This window comes from Eulemur rufifrons, chromosome 8 (genome assembly GCF_041146395.1).
Source record: "Eulemur rufifrons isolate Redbay chromosome 8, OSU_ERuf_1, whole genome shotgun sequence".
Lineage (NCBI taxonomy): Eukaryota > Metazoa > Chordata > Mammalia > Primates > Lemuridae > Eulemur > Eulemur rufifrons.
In genome coordinates this window covers 103,711,174-103,717,173 of record NC_090990.1, presented here as the reverse complement: position 1 = coordinate 103,717,173, position 6,000 = coordinate 103,711,174, and the positions used below count along the sequence as shown (strand labels likewise).

The 6,000-nt window shown below is 44.6% G+C and overlaps 1 pseudogene; it reads right to left on the bottom strand.

The window, feature by feature from the left end:
- Positions 1-1,133: 1,133 nt before the first annotated feature.
- Positions 1,134-2,613, bottom strand: LOC138390373 (GDP-Man:Man(3)GlcNAc(2)-PP-Dol alpha-1,2-mannosyltransferase pseudogene; annotated as a pseudogene).
- Between the last annotated feature and the right edge of the window lie 3,387 nt (positions 2,614-6,000).

The following is a 6,000-nucleotide window of genomic DNA, read 5'->3' as shown; positions in this document are numbered from 1 at the left end:
CAGCTACTCGGGAGGCTGAGGCAGTAGGATCGCTTAAGCCCAGGAGTTTGAGGTTGCTGTGAGCTAGACTGACGCCACGGCACTCACTCTAGCCCGGGCAACAGAGTGAGACTCTGTCTCAAAAAAAAAAAAAGAAGGAATGGGGAAAGGGCAGAAAAGAATCCATATCAGCGTTTTGTCCTCTTTTAAAAAACTTTCTTGGAAGTTTTGCCCAACAACTTTTGTTTACACTTCATTGGCCAGAATTTTGTCACATAGCCACTCTTAGCTGCGAGAGTGATGTGTTACTCAGCATTAGATCACCAGAACAACAATGTCATTCAAATCTGGGAGAATAAGGATGACCTGTACTGACAGAGGAGGAAGTTGCTTGGTTAGTCTATCTGGCTTCCCCTAGATCTACCCACTGGGATAAACTCCCCTGTTCTCCGTGGCCCTGGCTCTGCCCTCAAGAGAGGTTGTTCTTTGTCCCTTATCACTCATGGCCCATCTGAGGAGGCTCAGGTGGTTAACACGCTCCTTAAAGGCACCGCGGCTTTGGCAGCCACTTCTAGAGGGATGCATTTGGGATCCAAGATCTTAATCATAGGCTGTTGTGGGCCAGGTGTGGGTTTTTTATTAGTTAGTTTGTTTTGGTAATGTGGTTCCTGACATAATTGGTAGGCTTCCGGTCAATTGTTAAGCATGAGTTAGTGTAGCCAAAGATCTTACATATCATATTAAGCCTAAAAACTCTTATATTTTGATTGTTGGCTTCGGTACCATCCCACCAACTCTCTGATTAATGGTAGCTTGAAATGGAAGACAACACCGTTAATCTGAGCTTTGCTCGTAGTCTTGCACTACTGTCAGTCGCAGAACTCTTAACCCGAGGTGCTTGGAGAAGGTTTGGGGCCACGGTGTTATCTCCTGCTATTTAGCTGCTATTAAGCAGCTACCGTTTTTAACTTCTCCTGCGGGTTAGAGAAGCAGTTGTTTTTTCCAAGCCAGCAGTCTCCGTGTAATGAGACCCTCAGCCAACTTTTCTATTCCTACTTTTTTTGTGTGCGGGCCCCTAAGTACATTCCTTACTAGAGTGTTATTACCACTTCTTTTTTAAATATAAAATACCTTTAATTTGTACATATATTGCATTAGTTAAATAACTTTTCCACAGATGGTAGGAATGTCACTTCAAACTCCTGATCAGAGAATCTGCTTACAGATGTGCAAGTAGTTTTTCGGATATGGAGTCTCTTTTCTGCAGACATAGAAAGAATATAAGCCACAGTCTCAGCATAGCCTTCTTCACTCTCAGCCAGAAATCCACTTACGTCTCCTTCGTGAGGAACAGCGATGTCAAGCTTCGGGCCCCCTGAATTGTGAGCGAGGATGACTGTGCCAGCTGCCATATGCTCCCCAGCTCCTACCCCAAAATGCTCACTCCACATGGCATGCAGACCAACTGTTGCTTCAGACAAGTAACCCTTTAATTCATCAAATGGGATGTTTATTTTAAATTCCACATCTTCTTCAACTCCTAAGTCCTCAGACAGCCTTCCCAGTTGGTTTACCCCGAGTTCATCTTTGTTACGACAACCTGCAATGAGGACAAGTTTAAGAGAAGGAGACGACTCAGTCGCCTTCTTATTCAGCAATTTAGCAAAGGCTCTGATCTGCAAAGGATGGTTCTTTTCAGGCCTAAATTGGCCAACAGAAACCAGGAAATTGTCCTAGGGTCAACTTTTTCTCATGTAAGGGAACGTCCAGAAATGTCTGCACATCACAAGGTGGATAAACAACGTCAGGGCGACTCCCAGCCTTCCACAGTGAGAGAATATGGTTTAGTGTCCCAGAAGAATTGACCATGACCACGTCACTGCAAGAACCAACAAGTCCATAAATAAAAGCAAATAAATAGTAGCAGATGAGCTTTACCTGCTGAGTAACGGATTCCTGGTAATGAAGGCTGCATTACTAAAGCCAACATTTTGATTCTTCACTACAGAGAGCACGTCAGTGCTGATAGTGGGATAACGAATGAACATAGCTTCCAACTCGGCAACCCCCTGTGTACTTACAGAGGAAGTGTGAAAGCGAATCCCGTTGAATTGTTATAAACGTCAGGAGCACACTGCGTCAGACCTTCCCAGCCAAGAAAAGTGTGTCCTAGACTTTGGCCCAGCAATGTGAAGTGAGGATAGAGTGAATCTTCCACAAGGTAGCGTTTCCTTAAGAAAACAAACTGCACTGGGTGAGTTAATCTGATGTTAAATCTTCTGAAAGCACCTTCTAGTATCTGTTGACCCCTGAAGTTATCGTCGATGGTATAAACAACATAAACTGCTTCAGGATACCTACTTTTTGTGCAGGGCTCTTAAGGCACACCATAAAACTCTTTCTCTGCCTCCACCAGCACTGCAGTATGGATGAAAACATGCAATCGCCATTTCATTTTTCCCATTTTTGATAGTTGACGTTGACTTTTCCTTTCTCTGTAGCAGCAGTCTGATTCCCCAAAGGACAATGATCAAACATACGCATAAAGTTCAACATACAATTAGCCCAGGGAAGAAAAACGAATAAAAAACCCTCAACAACTCACACAAGCACCAACCCCTTTTGGCGGCCGCCAACTTCTGCCAAACCCCGAACTCTCCATTTCTTTATGTTTACTGACTAGCTCGAGCCTGATTGATGTGTCTCATGTAGGACTTTGCTAAAAGCAGCATGAAGGAGCCAGCACATGTACTCCAGCCTGGGCAACAGAGCGAAACCCTGCCTTAAAAAAAAATTATTACGGATACATAATAGTTCTATATATTTATAGACTTCATTCTTGATTTACTCTTTTGCTTTGCTAAACCAAAGCCTCCAGTTTTCTTTAAGGGGGTTATCCTAGCCCATCAGCCAACTACCACGATGGGTTTATTGGCTTGTTGCAGTGAATATCACCTACCAAAGGTACTGAGAGGCGTCTTGCCAAACAAAGGAAGAGATAGGGACACTATAGGATTTGCAAGGGGGGAGCTTAGGTGAATGAAGCAGTGATCTAATACTGTGGTCCCCCACCCCTGGGCCATGGATCAGGACCCGTCTGTGGCCTGTTAGGAACTGGGCTGCACAGGCGGAGGTGAGCAGCGGGGCAAGCGAATGAAGCTTCGTCTGTGTTTATAGCCGCTCCCCATCGCTGGCATCACCACCTGAGCTCCACTTCCTGTCAGATCAGCAGCGGCATTAGATTCTCATAGGAGCTCGAACCCTACTGTAAACTGCACATGTGAGGGATCTAGGTTGCGGCTCCTTAGGAGAATCTAATGCCTGATGATCTAAGGTGGAGCTGAGGCAGTGATGCTAGTGCTGGGGAGCAGCTGCAAATACAGATTATCCTTAGCAGAGAAGTTTGACTACACAAAGACCATAATAAATCAATTGCTTGTAGACTCATATCAAAACCCTATCGCTGAGTGACAAGTGACAATTAAGCTGTATCTGGTGGCAGGCTTTATAGTGGCAAGTGAGTTGATGTACTTCAATTATATAACTGCATCTTGGTGGCAGGCTTTAAGTCAGTATCCAATACTTATTTCAGCCCGTGCGTGGCCCGCCCATTATTCTATTTACCACTTCTGTCTGCGCCTCTTTCCCGCACTGCGTGCTTGTCTCAATCACAGTGTTGGTAAGCCCACAAGCTAACCCTAGCAAAAATGAGTAAAAAGTAAATGTCGCTGGAGAGCTTCTTTGAAAAGGGGGAAAGACCCAATGATGAGACTTCAGAAGACTCTAAGACTGCCAACAAAATGAAAGCTGCGTTTCAAAGAAAATACCAAGAGTATTTTCAATTATGGGTTCATTGCAACAGGTGATTCACATTCTCCAAGCCCACTTTGTATAACATGTGGCCACTGGCTATCCACTGAAGCCACGGAACCTTCAAAACTGCTTCACCACCTGGAGACCAAGTACCCCACATTAAAAGACAAGCCTCTGGAGTTTTTCAAAAGAAAAAAAGTGAACATGAAGAACAGAAGCAGTTATTGAAGGCCACCACCTCATCAGATGTGTCTGCACTGACAGCATCACTCCTAGTGGCTAACCTCATTGCTAAAGCTAAGAGGCCCTTTACTACTGGTGGAGAGTTGATCCTGCCTGCTGCTGAGGACATTTGCCATGAACTTTTAGGAGAGGCTGCAGTTGGAAAGGTGGCACCATGACTAAACGCACTGATGAAACAGCACAGGATACTGAGGCACAATTGTTAGAGAGGATTATCAGTCACCATGGTATGCAATCCAGGTTGACGAGTCTACCAATGTTGACAACAAAGCAACAATGCTTTTTTTTTTTTTTAATTTTTTTAAATTTTTAGTAGAGACTGGGTCTTGCTCTTGCTCAGGCTGGTCTCGAACTCCTGACCTCAAGTGATCCTCCCGCCTTGGCCTCCCAGAGTGCTAGGATTACAGGCATCAGCCACTGCGCCCAGCCACAATTCTTGTTTTTGTGAGCTATATTTTCAGGAGGATGTGCATGGCGATGCGTTATGTGCACTTTTGTTGCCGACCAACACCACAGCTAGAGAACTATTCAAGTCTTTGAATGATTACGTACCAAGAAAACTAAATTGGTCATTTTGTGTACATGCACAGATAGAGTGATTGCCATGACTGGACAGCTTTCTGGTTTCACTACCTGGGTCAAGGAGGTCGCTTCTGAATGTGAGTCTATGCACTTGTCATCCATAGAGAAATGCTGGCTAGCTGAAAAATGTCACCTGAACTAAACACTGTTTTGCAGGATGTGATTAAAATTATCCACCACACTAAAGTACCTGCCCTTGACTCACGTCTGCTCACACACACAGCTCTGTGAGGAGATGGATGCAGAGCACGCAGGTCTTTTCTCACACACAGAAGTGAGCTGGCTTCCTAAAGGTAGGTCACTGGCCAGAGTTTTTGAGTTACAAGAGCTGGTCCAAAGATCTCTTTTAGAAAACAGTCACTACTGGCAGCACATTTCAGTGACACAGAATGGGTCACAAAACTTGCTTATTTGTGTGACATACTCAACCTGCTCAAGGAACTCAACCTGTCACTTAAGGGGAGAATGACAACTGTGTTCAAGTCAGTAGATAAAGTGGCTGCATTCAAAGCCAAACTGAAATTATGGGGGTGACATTGGGACTTTTGACATGTTTCAAACATTAGCAGAGATTTTGAAAGAGACTGAGCCAGGGCCTTCTTTCTCCCACATGGTGCACGATCACCTAGCTCAGATTTCAAAAGAGTTTGAGCATTACCTCCCAACCACATGAGACCCCCAAAATGGGAAGGAATGGATCTGTGACCCAGTTTTGAATAAGCCAGGTGAATCGACTTTGTCCGTGCTAGAAGAAGATCAACTGTTGAGATCACAAAGGACAGTGGCCTTAAAAGTAGGTTTGAGACCACTTCACATCTCCGTATGTTCTGGGTTAAAGTCAAGGCAGAATATCTTGAGATTGCCCCAAAAGCACTGAAAACCCTGCTTCCATTGCCAACATCCTGTCTTTGTGAAGCAGGGTTTCCTGCAGTGACAGCAACCAAAACGAGATCACAGAGTAGACTGAACATAAGCAACACATTTCGGGTGTCACTGTCTCCCATCACCCCCAGATAGGACCATCTAGTTGCAGGAAAACGAGCTCAGGGCTTCTACTGATTCTGCATTATGGTGAGTTGTATAATTATTTCTTCATGTATTACAATGTAATAATAATAAAAATAAAGTGCGCAATAAATGCAATGTGCTTGAATCATCCCGAAGCCATCCCCTCCACCCCAGTCGTGGAAAAATTGTCTTCCATGAAACCAGTCCCTGGTGCCAAAAAGGTCGGGGACTGCTGTTCTCATAGGCTCATAGTAGATAGGGAGCTTTGTAAACAGTTAATGTCGGATCTGGACTGCAAAGTAAACACTGATAGAATATTGTGTCCGGGAACCCCCTAGCCAAAGCTCTGCACCTGGGTTGGGAATCAAGGCTGCT